This window comes from Nilaparvata lugens, chromosome 11 (genome assembly GCF_014356525.2).
Source record: "Nilaparvata lugens isolate BPH chromosome 11, ASM1435652v1, whole genome shotgun sequence".
Classification (NCBI taxonomy): Eukaryota; Metazoa; Arthropoda; class Insecta; order Hemiptera; family Delphacidae; genus Nilaparvata; species Nilaparvata lugens.
Window position 1 is genome coordinate 10,301,807 of NC_052514.1, and position 18,407 is coordinate 10,320,213.

The window sequence follows — 18,407 nt, forward strand, 5'->3', positions numbered from 1 at the left end:
TCCTTTAGATTTTCTTCTCCTTTTTCATACTCTCCTTATTTTCGTCATCCTGCTACTTCGTAGTTTCTACCCCCTCCATTTCTTTCTTCACCTCCTCCTTATTCACCTCATTCCACCTCTCGTTTCCTCCTTTTCATTCCTTCTTTATCTTCTTCATCCTTATACTTATTTCCTCCTCATTTTATTTCTCTCCTTATTTCCGACATCCCTCTCCTTCATACTTTCTTCCTCCTCCTTTTCCTCTTCACTCACATCCTCCTTATTCATATCATCTTTTCTTCCTCCCTTGTTCTCTTCCTTCTCATTCTCTCCTTAATTCCTTCGACATCTTTCTCCATCTTTTCTCCGTTCACCTCCTCCCTCTTTCACCTCCTTCCTTTTATCCTCTTCCTTGTTCTAATTCTTTCCTTTTTTTCGACATTCATCACCTAGTTATCTCCTCTTTTTATTCATCTCTTTATTTTCGTCATCCTTCTTCCAATTTTCTCTTTTTCATTATCCCCTTATTCTCGTCATCCTTCTCCTTCTCACTTTCTCCTTGCTCATTTTCTTCTCCTTTTTTCACATCCATCCTTTCATCCTTTTCCTTGTTTTCCTCCTTTTCATTCTCTCCTCATTTTCCACATCTTTCTCCTTCCTTTCTTCATTTACCTTCACCTTCTCCTTTATTTATCTCATTCCTTTTTAACCTCTTCCTTGTTCACCTCTCTCCTTATCTTAGTCATCATCATCCTTCCCATTTTCTCCGTCTGTTAATCCTTAATTCCTCTTACGTCATTATTTCTTCGAATCTATTCCACTTCCCCTATCCATTTATTATTCCCTGATTCTCCTTTATTGTCCTCAGTTCGAACATACACATTTCATTCTCCTCTCTAACGAACGGAACGAACCCTCATCGATGAGAAGTAAATGATGGGAAGTAAATGATTTATGGGAAATAAATGATGAAACATGCTATAGCTGAACTTTGCTTTCACGACTGGACCACCCTTGAAAAGCTAGAGATATCATACACTTAATTTACCATAGCTATATCATTGATTCTAACCAAGGAATGTAGGATAGAAATGCATTCTAGTTACATTGATTCTAACCGCACACTAGCGACCATTTTCATGGCTGATTAAATCAGAAACAATCTCTAATAATGATAACAGTCTCATGTCAACGGTCCGCTATATGCAAATCTTAGGACAAGTTTATTGCAGTCATTCGGAGATAGAGACATATTTTACAAACACAATCAAGTTGCAGATTGGAATTGGAGATAGACTCGGAACCGGTCTAAATTATCTATTACTTAGTGGAGGCTGACACACACTATTAACAGGTTAATAAGCCCGATTAACATGCCACTGAAAGTCGAATTGGATAAATTGTATTGGTTTGGCACTGTTGATGTAATACTGGCCGTGATTCAGTCAGTTCTGTTTTTATTCTGAATTATTGGAGATTTGCTTCATTAACTAAAAATTATTATTATAATAACTAGATAAATTTATCTACATTAATTATTTTTGAATAAGATAGAATGTATAAATGAATAAGTTATAACTAATTATATATTTTTTTGACAGTATAGGAAAGCATAAAATCACATTTTTATTTGTTTCGAATCTTGACATTCAATGAGCATTGGTGTTTATCTCATTCAAGATATAGATTCAGAGACAAAGAAGATATTTATTTATTTATTTGTGGACGGAATCACAAATATTTATTTATTTATTTATTTGTGGACGGAATCACAAATATTGCCTCCGCGTAATCTGGGATAGAAGATATATAACCTTTATTATAAGATAATACATACATTCGAGTACATCCGATGACCAATTAATTGTCTTCGACTGGATTTTGGATCTTAGATCTAATTTTTGAATTTCCATAGAATCTTTGTCATTGAATAATCCAGTGGAGTCTATAGTGAGGTCCACGTTATAATGGCAGTGTAAGATTGACAGTAGTGTTGCTGTCCTTGTCTATCATTCAACAAAGCGGATAGCGCTATCTCTTCCTCGCTTTGCTCTATTGCCAGAGCGCCTTTTAACAATGTAGAATTAATAAAATATTTCATCTTAATTATGAAGATACATTATGAAAAATATAATTGATTGATTGATTATTGAAAAATATAATTTCTCGTTTTATAAAATATAATCAATTATTTTAAACGAGAATGAACATTTAATACTACATTAATAAACCTGTATTAGCTACCGTTTATAGAAGGCATTGACAAAACTGAGGGATCGGCAACGTTGCTCTCCTATCTTTCTCCACTGCCATTATAACGTGGACCTCACTATAGTCCACTATGCATTGATTTTTCTGAAAGTACATCTCTGTACCGCACACTCTCAAATGCAGTTTATTGACCGAGCGAAGTGAGGTCTAAGATTCAAGTCGACGGTTTGGCATTTCTCTTAATGTTTAAATGTTAATATGTTGCTCATTTACGGCGAAACGCGTTAATAGATTTTCATGAAATTTATTTTATTTAAATCAAATGTCTATCATAGTCTTACCTAAAATTTTAGACTGTATTGTATAACTTTGAATATGAACAGTTTCTGGCTTCATCCTGTTGTTTCTTTCCGCAAGTGTTGGTTATACTCAATCTTGATGAATAAGTAAATAATTTAGAAAGATTTGAATGCACCTTCTTTGGAAAATGAACGAAACCACCTAACATAAATTCCCAAAATTCCGTTATCAATGACTCTCATGATCCATTCAACAAGTAGATAATCTTATAACCGTTTTCGATCAACTGTTTTGATAGTAATCTTTCTGCTTGAGTGGCTCTTATCAAGTCGATTGGCAATCCCGTTTTTCAGAATTCCTACAGGTGGATGAAAGTCATCTCGTATTATTTTGTGCCACATTTCATGATGCAGCCTCTGTTTCTCCACGTAAAAACGGCGTTGATCATTTCATGCCTGTTTATTTTACGGTGTTCGTTTGGTATAAAATCAGCGGAGCTTTTATGAAATGTTGGCAGAGTGGTTTGTAATCTAGGCGAGCTAATTAAGTATTCCTGGGTCGTGATATTATGTTGTCTGGCTGTGTGTGTGATGTGTGCACATTGCAGTCATATATATACTGCTGTTGCTCTTTCATGAAAGTGCCGACACTTTATATTTTCTAGCACGCCCGTTTTATTTCCTATTTCGGAATGTGAGGTTAACCTTGATGCAACGGATCTTTATATTCACATTCATTCTAAACTCTCTGATCCTGAAGGGAAGTAGATGCAATAGGTAAGCTCGTGAAGGAGAAAATACTTTGAATGAATCGTATTAATATTCTATACTTTGAGCCGAATGAATGTGATTGTTTCGATTTTTCTGTCACAAGTCTGAGGACTCGTAACTTGGCAAAAGTTGACAACAAGGGAGAACACTGTTTTCATCATACACTGGCATATTGATATCCTCTTTTGAAGAAGAAGAAGAAGAAGAAGAAGAAGAAGAAGAAGAAGAAGAAGAAGAAGAAGAAGAAGAATGAATGAATGAATGAACGTGCTCAAAGTGTTTCAATTTTTCTGTCACAAAACTGAGGACTCGTAACTTGGCAAAAAAGTTATCTACAAGGGAGAAAACTGTTTTCATCATAAAATGGCATGTTGATATTCTCTTTTGAAGAAGAAGAAGAAGAAGAAGAAGAAGAAGAAGAAGAGAAGAAGAAGAAGAAGAAGAAGAAGAAGAAGAAGAAGAAGAATGAAAGTGATCAATGTGTTTCAATTCTTCTGTCACAAAACTGAGGACTCGTAACTTAGAAATAAAGTTGTCAACAAAGGAGAAAACTGTATTCATCATAAAATGGCATATTGATATTCTCTTTTGAAGAAGAAGAAGAAGAAGAAGAAGAAGAAGAAGAAGAGGAGAAGGAAGAAGAAGAAGAATAAGAAGAAGAATAGAAGAAAAATTGAGAAACCGTAATGGAATGAATAGTCATTGATTGAACTCTTCCTGTCGTCTGGTTCAATTTGATTGTGGAAACATGATTGGCTGGAATTTTCAAACCCAATAAATCTTCCAGTCCAACTTCTTTTTTCTCGATAATTTAAAATTTATGTAATTTTCAAATCCAATAAATCTTTCAGTTCAACATCTACTTTCTCGAAAATTTAAAATTTTGAATTGATGAAAATTTAAACATATCGAATGAAACTATTGAATAACAACAACGAAAAATTCCTTATTTCTTATAGAGGAATGCGTTATATGTTTTATTATTTCAAATCTTCTAGAGTTTTGGCATCGTCCTAAGAAAAGTAGGCCAGAAACGTAACTGGGGCAGGCCCAGGGGGTCTGACAGGGGGGCGTCAAAAGAATGTTGAATCTCGAAATTTATCAAGTCCATCTTGAACTTATTTTAGAAAAATAGCTCAAAAACGAAGGAATGTGGATCTCACTGAAAAGGAGCCTAGAAAGATTCTATTTCCATACAAAGGCCTATCTCATGGGACTATTGGAATAGAGTGGGGATTCAAGGCTAACGTTGGTCTCGGTTCTAGCAAGTAACCAGAGGGAGAAAGATGGTCCTGATAAGTAGCTGATAAAAGCCTCAAAAATTAGTAGAGATTAATAGAAATCAGAGATTAGTAGACAATATTAAAATTAATAGAGATTTGTAGAAATTAACAGATCAATCTGTTACTACTCACAAATATAAATTTACAAGAGTGTGTTCATTCACTGGAGTATTGTGATCATCACTATGACTCATTTACCATCAGTAATTACGACCAATGAGATACCAAGAATTGTAGGAAGGCCGAGAAAAAGATGGTAAACAGGGTAATAATCAATAGACCCAATCCTTGAAGTGAAGAAGAAGAAGAAGAAGAAGAAGAAGAAGAAGAAGATGATGATGAAGAAGAAGAAGAAGAAGAAGAACCACGACCAATAAAAGCTTATGTCATGGAATATTGAAAGTACGAGTATATATGAAAGTAATGATTATTTCTTCCATGACTTTCATAAATATTATTATCTTTGAATACTCTATAGTAAGCTCCTTTCAGGAATGAATATCGGGGGACCGAGCTTTGCTCAGAGTAAAAAAGCATGAACAAATTATTACGGAAGAAGAAATTATAATAGCCTATATAGTTTATAAGCTCATTCAGAAATGTTCTATCTAATTACAGTGAATTGAGATCAATTCCTAGAGGAATGCAAAAATTTCTCTCACAAAGGCCTGGTTGCCATAAGCCAGTTGTAAAAAAGTAAAACTTTAATCCTGATTAATTTCACGTGAATCAAATCAGGGAAGACCATTTCAAAAAGATCGCTTCTCTGATTGGTTCTACTGGAATTAATCAGGAGTAAAATTTAACCGGCTTTTGTGCAACCGGCACTAAGTACCTGATTGAATGATTACAAAAGTTCAACAGCTGAGTCATAATTTCATCTCAGTCTCGCACAAATCACTCGCTCACTCACTTCGATCATCAACAGACGACGAAATTATCATCTTTTTTTCCAAGGATGAATAATTATTATCCTTTCCATGTCATTAGCGAGTTTTCCCAGGAATGAGACCTAGTGAAATCGAATTTTTATATAATAAACCTACTATGTTCCAGATTTCGTGGAAATAGTTAGAGCCGTTTTGGAGATCTGTTGAATATAAATAACCAGATATAAATATACAGAAATTGCTCGCTTAATATGATAGGAAAGCGATGTACGGTACATGTAATAATATTGATGAGAAGCATAAAATGGTGAAATAATATGCTTTTCGTGCAATTTGTGTGCAATAGAACGGCACAAGTGGCCTTTATTTTTCGCAACTGTCATAAAAAATGTGTTTTGGAACAGTATATATGATATAATATGTTATATTATGACATAGTATGAATAACTATCTAATACAATGTTAGTATTGAGAGTATATATAACTCTCAACGCATTTTCAAAAACATTTTAAAAATATCCTTACAATGGATCACTTCAAACATCATAACAATAATTTTTTCTAAATAATAGACAGGAAATGTTGACAAGTGCAAGAAGAGGTACTCCATCATCACCAGTGGAACAATTCGGTTTACAGATAACTTTGCGTTGGTAAACAGAGAGAGATAAAGAGGGAGTGAGAGAGAGGGGGAGTGTGTGTGAGAGAGATAGATAGAGATTGATTGATTGATTGATTAGCTGCCTTTATTAAAAACCTAGGAGGGCGAAGTTAGGGCGCAGCCGGCCCTCTCTTACACTTAACCCTCCAATACAATTCTAAATAAAACTAAAACACTATACAACAAGATTATAAGATAAAATAGAACAATTTACAAAATAATAAAATTTTCAAATAGCGAATGAAAGAAAGAAAAAAAAACAAAATTTCTTTCTAATTTGAATCAGTGAAAATAATACAATGAGAAAAAGAGAAAACTGAAAAGTGAAAACGGAAGAAACGTCTGTTCAAAATCCATAGATCATTTCGATAGAAGAAAAAAGAAGAAAGAGAGGAATAAATTAAAGAAGGAAGAAAGGACACACACACACACACACACACACACACACACACACACACACAACACACACACACACACACACCACACACACACACACACACACACACACACACACCACACACACACACACACTAACACACACGTTAAGATTTAGTGAACATTCCAGCCGAGTCCACCACCTCTGATCCACCGCAAGACAGCCGCACCGAACCGACGATGTCCCTCAACAAGCCTTAGCTCAGCAGGCAGAGAATTCCACAAACTACAGGCTGTCACAAGGAACGACTTGTTGTACATAACAGTCCTATGTGTTGGGACAGCCAGCAGATGGGATCCATGCCGCGTTCCTCCACGACCAAAGTCACCCAAGTAACGGTACTCTACTGCCAGATACTTAGGGGTTTTAGTTTTCAATATCTTATAGAGGAAGCACAAAGCATGATGTGATCTACTCTCACGCAGCTTCATGAGTTCAAGTCTGTTGAAGTATTCAGTTACATGGTCGTCACGTCTCAGGTTAAAGATAAAGCGAACACAGTAATTATGTGCACGCTGCATCCTCTGCAGAAGTTGAACTGTCATGTCAAGAGTCACAATGTCACAGTAGTTGAAGATCGGGAAGATCAGAGTCTTGACCAACATAACCTTCGTTGAAAAGGGAATGAAGTCAGAGATCCGTTTCAATGTCATAATCCCCCCAATGACCCTGTTACAAGTCTGAGTCACGTGGCTGGTCCAGTCAAGAGTCCTTGTCATTGTAAGTCCTAGATTTTTCACGTCAGAACTGTATTGCAATTGTATGTTATTCAATTTTATAAATGGTCCGTTAGTTATGTCAATTGTGTTTAAAAGTCTTGAATAACCTATGACTATTGATTTTGATTTAGTTTCGTTAATTTTCAGTCCATTATTCTCAGTCCATCGTACCAAACGAGTCAAGTCAGCATTGACTTCATCAACTGTGACGTCGAAGTCATTTTTCTTGCAGTGCCGGTATACTTGCAAGTCGTCGGCATACAGGTGATGTCTGGTCGTGAGTAGAGTGCTTGTCACGTCATTTATGTAGATGCTGAACAGCAGAGGACCCAATACCGAGCCCTGAGGAACTCCTCTGCTCACTTCACGCCACCGTGAAGAGGCATCCCCGACTCTCACACACTGACACCGACCCTGAAGATAGGACCTCACCCATGCCACAGTGGAGTTGGAAAAACCTAAGTTTCTGAGTTTATAGAGTAAAGTGGAATGGAAAATGCTATCGAATGCCTTACTAAAATCTATTAGGACTAGAACTGTTAGCTCTCTACCATCCATAGCCCTACGGATGTCATCAGTGACTCTCAGGAGTGCAGAGGTGGTGCTATGACCACTACGGAACCCCGATTGAAAGTCACCAATCAATCCAGAACCATGGATAAATGAGCTTAATTGGGAGTGAACGATAATTTCCAGAACCTTGGACAAAACGGACAATAAGCTTATAGGCCTGTAATCGGATGGAGAGAGAGGGTTAGGGATCTTGTTCAAGGGAATCACTATAGATAGCTTCCAGTCATTAGGAAAAACAGACGTTAAAAGTGAGGTATTGATCAAATGGGTGAGAAATGGGAGGATAAAAGGAAGGATAATTTTGATGAACTTAATCGGGATACCGTCCGCACCAACAGCATTACTCTTCACTCGATGAACAGCCAAGAAGACCTCTTGCTCCGTGACATTGGAGAAGTAGAAGTCCTCATTGGGATGAAAATCAGGCAGAGAGTCAAAGTGAGCACGAGCTTGGTCCAAACCCACAGGGATGTCAGTGAAGAAGTCATTGAGATCATCCAGCGAGTGAGCTACAGTCGGTACCTGCCTCTCCTTGCCAGCCCCAATCTCCCTCAGAGCACGCCAAAGAGATGAAGTTGATGATCGCTTTGAGGAGATCAAGTTACGATAGAATGTAGCTTTCGCATTTCTAATTGTTTGCTTGCAAGAGTTCCTCAAACGCTTATAATGATTGAAATCATTGGGGCTTTTTGAAGCTCTTGCAATTTTGCACCAATAATCTCGATCCCTCATTAGCTGGCGTATCTCATCTGTGAGCCATGGAGCAGGATCTCTGGTTACTCTGCGATTTTTTAAAGGAACATGTTTTTCAAAAAGAGAAACTATATTGTGGTTAAGAATGTCCAACATAACATTAACATTGTTAGTTTGGAATATCTGTAACCAGTCAAGGTTAATTGCATCATTGAACAAATTGTGGTAGTTTATATTCTTGTAATCTCTAAAAGTGATTATTTTGGTTTAGGTTTAGGCCTCTTAATATTATAAACTAGGAATATCATATCATGTGCAGAGAGGCCTGGAAAGGGGATCTGCCCATGGCACACAGCTGCTCTCACATCGGCAACTGCAATAAGATCAAGCAATGTGTCCGAAGTGGATGTATGGTGCGTAGCTTGGAGAGGCAGCAAGGTCATACCATTCGCAAAAAACATAGTGGTCAGTTGTATTTTGTCATGAGTATCAGGTCCAAGTAAGTCAGTATTGAAGTCACCCATGATAGCCACATGTTCATAGGGCACCATCAGCTCAAGTAGTGCTTCCTCAAATTCTGACATATACCCAATATGAGGCGGCCTGTAGCAAACTGCTATTAACATTTTAACTCCGTTACACTTAACCTCAATAAACATGTATTCAGGTCTAGCTGCACGGGAGGTATCAGAGGAAAACTTATGAACAGGCAGCAGAGAACGCTTGACAAACGCGGCAACCCCTCCCCCATTCTTGTGTAGCCGGTCATTCCGAATGAGCACATAATCCTCGAGTGCAACAAGTCGATTAGGGATTGTCGGTTTTAGCCAGGTCTCGGATACAAGAATGATGTCACAATCTTTGCCCTCGAAAGTGTGCCTAAATTCATCTATATGACAGAGAAGGGATTGCGCATTAACATGAGCGATCTTAAGTCGATCCGGGAAAGGAGAGAATGCCCGCTTGAGGGAATCGCCGACACTCAGCGCGGCCGCGCCGTCATCCTGCTGTATAGACAAGGTGGCTGCGACGAAGCAGCAAGGCAGAAGAGGGGGGTGAATCGGCGAAACAATGAGAAGCTACAAAAAAGACACTTACCACATTCATACTGACACACACACACAAAGAAGGAAATGATAGAAGAAATATAGAAATCATAAGAGATAGAAGAAGAAAATAATCAAGTGAAGAAGTCGAGCGCTATGAAACGATAAGATAACGCTATATTAATGGAGAGATAAAAAACAAAGTAATGTACAGCAGTAAGCAATGAGTCGGAACGCTAGCTACAGGCTTGAGCTGTTCGGCTCCTAAAAGATAAAATTGAGGTTCTAATTCGGTTTTTGTGAATGACAGATCAAAAGTATTTCAGTTCAAGATTAGATACACAGTAAACTAGAAAACTGTAGGATGTCGATCAATGCGAGAGTCAAACGGAGTAAAAGATAGTGTGAACCGAGTTCACTATTACAGATAGTAGATAAGAGCAATCACGACAATCCTCAGGTAAATAGAATAGATTGTGAGCAGAAAAAATATGAAAATGTAGTGTGAGAGAGAGTAGGAGAAAAGGAGAGAGATCCAATAATATATTAATAATTGAGAGCAGAAAAGTAATGAATAATAGTGGGAAGATAAACCACATGAAAGATAAATCAGATAGAATCTGTAATTATTTTAGGCTATAAGAGTATATCATCTAAGTTGTAAGAAAATTGTAGACAGATTACTATCTACCTATTCTTGTGTTTTAGAAAAATAATTATCAATCATTAAATCGTACAGTATTATGGCAAACAAAGTATTTCATTATGGCGAACAAACCCAACTTTGATCTGATAAACTGTGTTCTGTCTTGTAAATGTGTTCTGTCTTATATAAGACAAAACAAATTTTTACTCGATAATTTAAAATTTCAGAAAAATATAAAATTAATAAGGAGAACAAAGAAAAGTAATAGATAAAATATTTTTAAAAAATAGTGAAAAATGGAAAATGAATCAAATAATAATAAACCAATGATAAGTCTTTCACAGAAACATAGATACTACGATTTCTAAATTCAATTTCATAGTTCAGCTTCTACTAAATTAATCAGAAATTTCTCCGAAACATAATTCTATCCCCCTCCCTCCACTTTACCGTACCATCAACAGTCCAGGCGTTTGCTTGGCCCACACGAGCAGCCACCTCGCGATAGAAGCTGTTCCGCTTCCGAGTGAGGTCCTCACGGATGGTGATCGAGGACCCCTTCAGCTGCCGCCGCACGGAGAGAACGGCACGTTTTGTCTGATAACTGATAAACTTTACCAGTATCGGACGCGGCCTAGGTCGCGGCTCGCCGGGCCTTGGATCGACAACACGGCCGGAGCGATGGCATCGGTCAATCAGTGCAGGGTCTATATTAACGTTGAGCTTGTCGCGGCATATTTCAGTCACGATGGCTGTCACGTCCTCACCCCTCACCTCCTCCACGCCAAAAATTCGCACATTGTTGCGCCGCTGGTACTGCTCCTGGTCATCGATCTGTTTTCGAGCAGCACCTGACGGGCCCTCGCGTCCTCGCGAACGGCGACAACCTCAGCCGCAAGAGACTCCACTCTCGCCTCCAACGCCGACAGTCGCGGTTCAAACGCTTGGATAAAGCGCGCGGAGATGGTATCTGCCAGTCGATCGAACAGATTATCGGCAACTTTATCCGCTAGCCTGTTCAGGAACTCGTCATCGGAAAGGAATGCCGAGAATTTCTCTCGAGCCGCTCCTCCCCCCATCACCGTATCGCTTCCACCTTTGGACGAAGAGGCAGAGGGGGCCGAATTCGACCGTTGATTTACTGGCACGGCTGGGCGCTTATCTCCTGCAGCAGCCTTATCAATCGAAGCCTGCGCCTTAGAACCGCTTCGTAGAGCTTTTGGCGATGGAAACATGTTACTTTGATTTTAAAATTTCTCAATTGCGCAAGATATATGAGGTGGATCGCAACAAGATTCGGTGATGAACTTGATAACACTTTCACACACTATATATGAAAGAATCACGCTGATTCAATGAGAAAAACCGACTGAAACGACAATAGTTTTGAGGAGCCGAAACGAGACGCGTCAAGCTGCTTTCATAACTCTTATCTCACAGTGAGAGAGTGAGAGGGGGGGAGTGTGAGAGAGAGAGAGTGAGAAGAAGTGATGCTGTAAGTGGAATTTCAGTAGAGTTCAAGAGCGAATAGTCAAGTGTTCTCAAGTAGATGCATTTCTAGAGAGTCTCTCCGGATGTTGAAACTTCATCAAAATGAAATGGGCTGAGTTACATCATTGGTAGTTGGCTGGAAAATATTTGTGGGAAACTTCCCTCTCCGGAATCAAAGTGGACTCTGCCAACTTGAGGGACTGGACGGGTTTAGAGTGTAATTTGATACAAACAATAGTATGAAAAAGAGGGAAGAGGAAGTGAGAAGAATATATTTTTATTTCAGTAAATAACATTTCACAATTAGTGAGGGCTATGCTATATTGACAACATTAAATTTGTTTGGATCATGTTGGAGAAGTTACAACTTGAAAAAATGAGATTAATTATTTGAACAGAAGAAAGCTCTCAAGCAAGTATCATAATGGCTATGTATAGACACCTCCGCATAGAACGTAGTATTTATTGTTACAATAGTCCTACTTCGAAAATCTTTGTATAAACAAAGATTATAAAAATTTCTTCATTTCCCTCACAGTATTTCATCAATGAAGCTTCTCATAAGTTTCGAATTATGTATCCAGCTTCTTGCAAGGAAAATCTATCCTATTTTTTTGGATTTTCAACCTTCTATCAAGCTCCCTATATTATTCTCTAATTTTTGTAAAATTACTCAAAAAATTTCCAATTAATGGTGATTTGAGTGTGATATTTTTGTTTTTTATTCTGTTTTCATCAGTCAAAATTTAAAAATCTTAGTTTTCGTTGTTTTTGAGTGAAAATGGACTAAATTTTAGTAAAATGATCATAACCCTATTTTGGACGTTTAAAATGTTATCTAAATTTAGGAGAGAAATAGTACAAGGAGTATCCTTAGTTTTTCTTCCCCAATCTTTTCTTTGTGGAAAATATAAATAAAAAAATTAAAATATTCATTGCTGATCAAATTTCCATACTTAAACTTGGATTGCTTTCCGACATGACAACTGATGGAAAAAACATTGTAAACTCAATCAGTTTTTCAGTACACTGATTCCAATTTATTGTGGAATAATATAATATCACTGACCAAACAACTTTGTGGATGAAATGAGATCTATTTATATTCATTTTCAAATACCTCATCCATTTCTAATGATTAGATGTCATAACTTATCTCAATACTAGTACTCCTTATTTGAAAACAACTCACGTAGAATATGTTGAAGTTCAATATATTATGTATCCGATAATAATTTATTCTAACAAGGCTTATCTCACTTGATTACAAGCTAGTTTCCTCAAGGCTTCCTGGTTGTGCTAAAATTATTTTCATCATTTTTATTTTACCTGGTGGACGTTTGTTGTCTCTACCTTGTACATATCTCATTGTTTTAGAATATTTTCATAATCATTTGAAACTCTTCGATGGGCATTCAACAAGGTTAAAAAAATTGCATGTCTCCAATTTTTGGTTGTACCAAGGATCATATCTGTTATGTCTGTGTGGGTTTACTAGTTGAAGGCATGTCCCATTACATGGTAATTAAATCGTGCAGCATTGGTTATCGTGATTAGCAAACTAACGACATTAAAGTTTTATAACTTTTTTAAATGTAAATGAGAATAAAGTGATCATTCTATTTGAATCTGATATTTTAGAAAAATAATTCTCATTTTTAATTATCAATAATGAAGCTCCTCGTTATTCTTAGAATAATAATACTGCACGTAGAAAATATTGCATACATCCAAAAATGAATATAAGAAAATAATGGATAAATGGATTAAGTTAAGCTTTTGTAAATGTAAATGAGAATAAGGTGATAAGAATTCAAACTATGAGTAAGAAATCGGTATGAGAAAGTGTCGGCAATTCTTTTTATTTAGGTGTAAGCACGGAGTAAAGAAACGTAGTAGCTTTTCTCTGTGTTGTAGGTCTTTAAAGACACTTGGGTAGAAGATCAGATCAGTTGAAGATAGGTATTTGATTTGTGATGCGATGACCTTAACAAATCTGCATATTTTGCATGTCGGGATGTTGTAGGTGGTACATTAATGGGACCTCTGAATGGATCCTAAAGTTGAGCATATTGTGCATATGACCATATGATATCATTGATGTTCATTTCTCTCTAAATTTATTTTTTCCCCTGCTAAAAGAAGTTCACCAAATTCAGTAGAAATAAAATTAGTTTGGTCCACTTCAGGTGTCATCGTTATGATTATTTAACTTATTTCAATCATTTCTTACGTGAAAATATTACATTTTTAAAGAAGTTCACAAAAATTCAGTAGAAATAAAATTAGTTTGGTCCACTTCAGGTGTCATCGTTCTGATTATTTAACATATTTCACTCATTGTTTACTTAGAAATATTATACTTTTAAATAAGTTTACCTAAATTTAGTAGTAATAAAATTAGTTTGGTCTACTTCAGATGGCATCGTTCTGATTATTTAACTTATTTCAATCATTAGTTTACGTAACAATGTTACACTTTTTTACCATCACTCAATTTATAAATTCCCTACAAATTGATCATCTCATATTTTCTGAATCACATCCGAATGATTTGCATTCCCTTGTGCCTAATTCAGTTCGAATATCGTAGATTGCCTTTCATTAATGTAATCCACTCTTCGGTACTCCGAATTTCCCAAGAGTCCTGAACTCGGAACAGGATCCAATTATAACATCAATAACATTTAAACCCTGATTCGGCACTCTCAAAAATCTTCAGATCTCATTTTTATATATTGATTTTCTTTTTGTAAAATTCCATGCAGAGATATTTATTCGCTGTTAGGTCGTAAAAATAATAGTTTCTTAGCTGAAAAATCTAATGGAACTCTATCGATAAGACCAAGTAGATAGAATGAACACTAGTTTGATTGCACCACTTCTGAGAGCTGCAGTTGTTCGAACTTTTGGCCCGACAGGTTAATGAACTGAAAATTGTTCCTATTCAGAATTTTTTTCATTCGAATTCGAGAAATACATTCTGTAGACAATTCCATTAGAAATATAAGTGACATAGAAAGGACAATCATCTTAATATTTCCACTTTAGCAGAATAATAATAATAATAATAATTCGTTTCCAATTTCCCATTCTATTTGAATCTGATATTTTTGAAAAAATTCTCATTATTAATAATGAAGCTCCTCGTTATTCTTAGAATAATAATACTGCACGTAGAAAATATTGCATAGTATTTATTTATTATTTTACAAAGGCGACTTTCTAAAAGTATTTTAAGCCTAGGTGATGATGATGGGATGAATGATAATACAATGAAAATAGAGCTATGAATGAATAAAAACTATAGGCTAAGCTATCCACCTGAATTGAGATTTGAGTCCACTTTTCAGTCCAGAAATAAATAAACTAGAAATTTTGAATTTGATTCGATTAAAAACCGAATATAATAGAATGATTACATTCAATAAACTCTCAGAACTTGAAAATATATTTAATATATTCAAATATGAATATAAGAAAATAGTGGATAATATTTAGACATTGTTAACTCATCTAGAGATTTCAAATGACAAACTAGATGTCAAAAATAGAGATTAGAAGATGATTATAATAGGAAAACAATAGCTCCATTGATATCTCACATGAAATTATTGCTATTGTGATAAATGTAAAAAATCCCAATTCTCATACATCAGCTTTAACAATTTTCTGAGACAATGATATCATTTTATTATTGTACAAACAGCAAATTTTCTTTTAGCATTTTCTTTACTCGAGTCAATTTTCCTGTTTTTTTTGTTCAGTATTCGCAAAATTGGCAGAATTGAATGCTATTTTTATAATCATATCATAAATGTCACGTTACTATGACAATTGAATCATCTATAGGAATGTGCTTGTGTTGAATTGCACTGCTTATCTGCTATAAATACAGAATCAGAAAACCCCAATAATTTATCTGATGAATCTTTTTTCAAACAGTCTTGTGAGATTTATAGATTCCCTCCATAATAATCTCATGTAAATTTTTTATATTCTCAAAACCTCAATCGTCTAATCAAAGTTGTATATTCATTATTATTAATCTTTTTATTTGGTGATTTCTGTATAAATGTAGCCCAATCAAATTTGAAAACTGTTAACCATGAAATGTGATAATCATCATTGTTTTTTAAATCATTTCCCAATCACCACATATGATGAAATCTCAATAAACTGGATTGTTTCCACTTGAAATTGTTTATTGGAGAATTCCAGCGCTAGCCAATTCCTTCTCTATTATAAACATTAGAATTCGAATTGACTAAACATTGAATAGTGCCATGTGGACTATTGAGTCATCGCCTATCCATAAAAATAAATTACTCCATACTTCAAAGTCAAGATAATGAAGTCCTTATCACAAATATTTAGTCTATTCTATTGCGAATTATCTCCTTATCAGTGATATTTTCCAATGAATTTCGGGATCATCAAATTAATCTAATTGCGGAGAATATTTTTGGAATTTGGAGATCGTTTTGGCAGACATCGTGAAAATTCAATATCAAATCAGGCTTGAGAATTCTATTCTATCAAATCGATCTAACAATATTCTATTACTGTACTTCTACAGAAAAGTATTTCTATTGTAGTGAGACTAGATTCTACACATGAAATAACGCTACTGCTCCTAGATGTATTCATACAATCTTTCATATTTAATCAATCTTCAATTCCATGTTTCCCAATAAGATGGGTGTAAGTTGAAAAATCTGGTGTGGTACACTCAAACAACTTTCCTTGCTCATTGATCTATAAGCCTCATTCTTAAAAGAGGATAATTTCGGGGAATAACATTATGCCGATTGGCGGCTAAATAATTAAAACTATGATTATACTATTGTTATTGTTTTCAGAGTACATTTTCCTTTGTTTGAATTATGAAATTTGAGGATTTTTTAAAAGTTGTCAAAACAGCTGTTCTACAAATAAAATAACGACATGTGTTCTTTTGAATAAAATGCTCTACCTACCTACCTCACGCACGAGAAGGAGGTTACAAAGTGAATATCTCAGGGATGGGGTGGACCCCCTGTTAGTTTCCCAGGGAGGAGACTCATGCCGGTTAATAGAGCTGATAGATAACTATACAGGGTATGAATTTGAAAGAAATCGATCAAGTCATTTTTGAGAAAATCGTGATAGAAATTTAACAAAATTCATTCTTCTCAGGAATATTACGGAGCTCCTGCAATTTTCCCAGAAATGAGACTCATGTCAGTTGATAGGGCTTATAAATAGCTATCTTGGGTATAAATTTGAAGAAAATCGTAAGAGCCGTTTTCGAGAAAACCGTGAAAAACATGGTTTTTTAGCCATTATCCGCCATTTTTTCCGCCATTTTGAATTGAATTCTATTGAATTTCTTATTGTCGGATCCTCATGGTATAAGGACCTTAAGTTTAAATTTCAAGTCAATCGGTTAATTAGGAATGGAGTTATCGTGTTCACACACACACACACACACACACACACACACAACACACACACACACACACACACACACACACACACACACACACACACACACACACACAAATCATGTTTTTGGACTCAGGGGACCTTGAAACGTATAGAAAACATGAAATTAGGGTACCTTAAATTTTTTTGGAAAGCAATACTTTCCTTACCTATGTTAATAGGGCAAGGAAAGTAAAAATGGAATCAAAGATTGATTAATTTATGAAAAATTGTATGAAAACATCTAGGAGCATTGTCATTTCATGTATAGAATCCAGTGTCACTACAATAGAAATACTTCTATAGGAGTATAGAAGTTTCCATGAAACTTTCAAACGCGGATGAGCCGTATAGAATCAGAGTGAAACAATGTAGAAGAAGCATTTCTTCCGTCTATGTTAGAATGTTGTAGTTTCCAAATGATTTACAATCACCGATTAGTTCTTAGATAGTTATTGTCTACGTTTTAATGACATTACTATACGTTTTATGGGTTGGGGGCGTGTTCACAATAGTGATATGAGATATCTAGGTCATTAATCATTTGCCGCTCCGTTCAACCCGATTTGCAGAGATATTTTATGATAAATGCGTATTGAGCCTGATGAATAATAAAAAATCTAGTATTCAAACCTGGAAAGGCTGGAAGGATTTCATTCAATCATCTTCAATTCACAGGATGCATTCCAATGTTTCTATAATATTATGTACAATATCCGTCTCTCATTATTTGTACTTAATTAGTCTTCATTGAACTCTCACAACAAAATATTCATGATTGTTATATAATGGAGAAAATGATGAGACTGGAATTTTGCGCCAAAACTGTCTTTTCAAATTTCTAGATTTCTTTGATAAGAAACTTGAGAACCAACCATTGGGAAAGGAAAAGATTGAGAATGGTTAAAAGAACATCGGTAGAAGATAATCCATCTACATACTCCACCTCACTATGTAGTTTCCTCAATCCATGGTTTCCATGGAAAAAATTGTAATGTGAAATTTCCAGTTCAATATATCATCAAAATGTTTATATTTGTTTGCTTTTTAAATGTGATTTTGTGTTTGAGAATAGTTTTCTTGATTTTAAACTTAATAAAATAGAAACAAAGTTTCTGTGCAAAGTTTTAGTGAGAAGACATGAAGAACCCAATACATAACCTATAAACTTGAGTGTTGATAGGAAATGACATTGGGTAATACCAGAGACAAGAATAATATAGGTGTCTTACCTATAGGTATC

General features: G+C 35.6%; 2 protein-coding genes across 2 annotated transcripts in view; one reads left to right on the forward strand and one right to left on the reverse strand.

The window, feature by feature from the left end:
- Positions 1-18,407, forward strand: part of LOC111061989 (HIV Tat-specific factor 1 homolog) — a 141,296-nt gene that overhangs the window by 76,502 nt on the left and 46,387 nt on the right. The gene's annotated exons all lie outside the window — the stretch shown is intronic.
- The window catches only part of LOC120353555 (galactose-specific lectin nattectin-like), a 74,845-nt gene that overhangs the window by 55,244 nt on the left and 1,194 nt on the right, over positions 1-18,407 (reverse strand). The gene's annotated exons all lie outside the window — the stretch shown is intronic.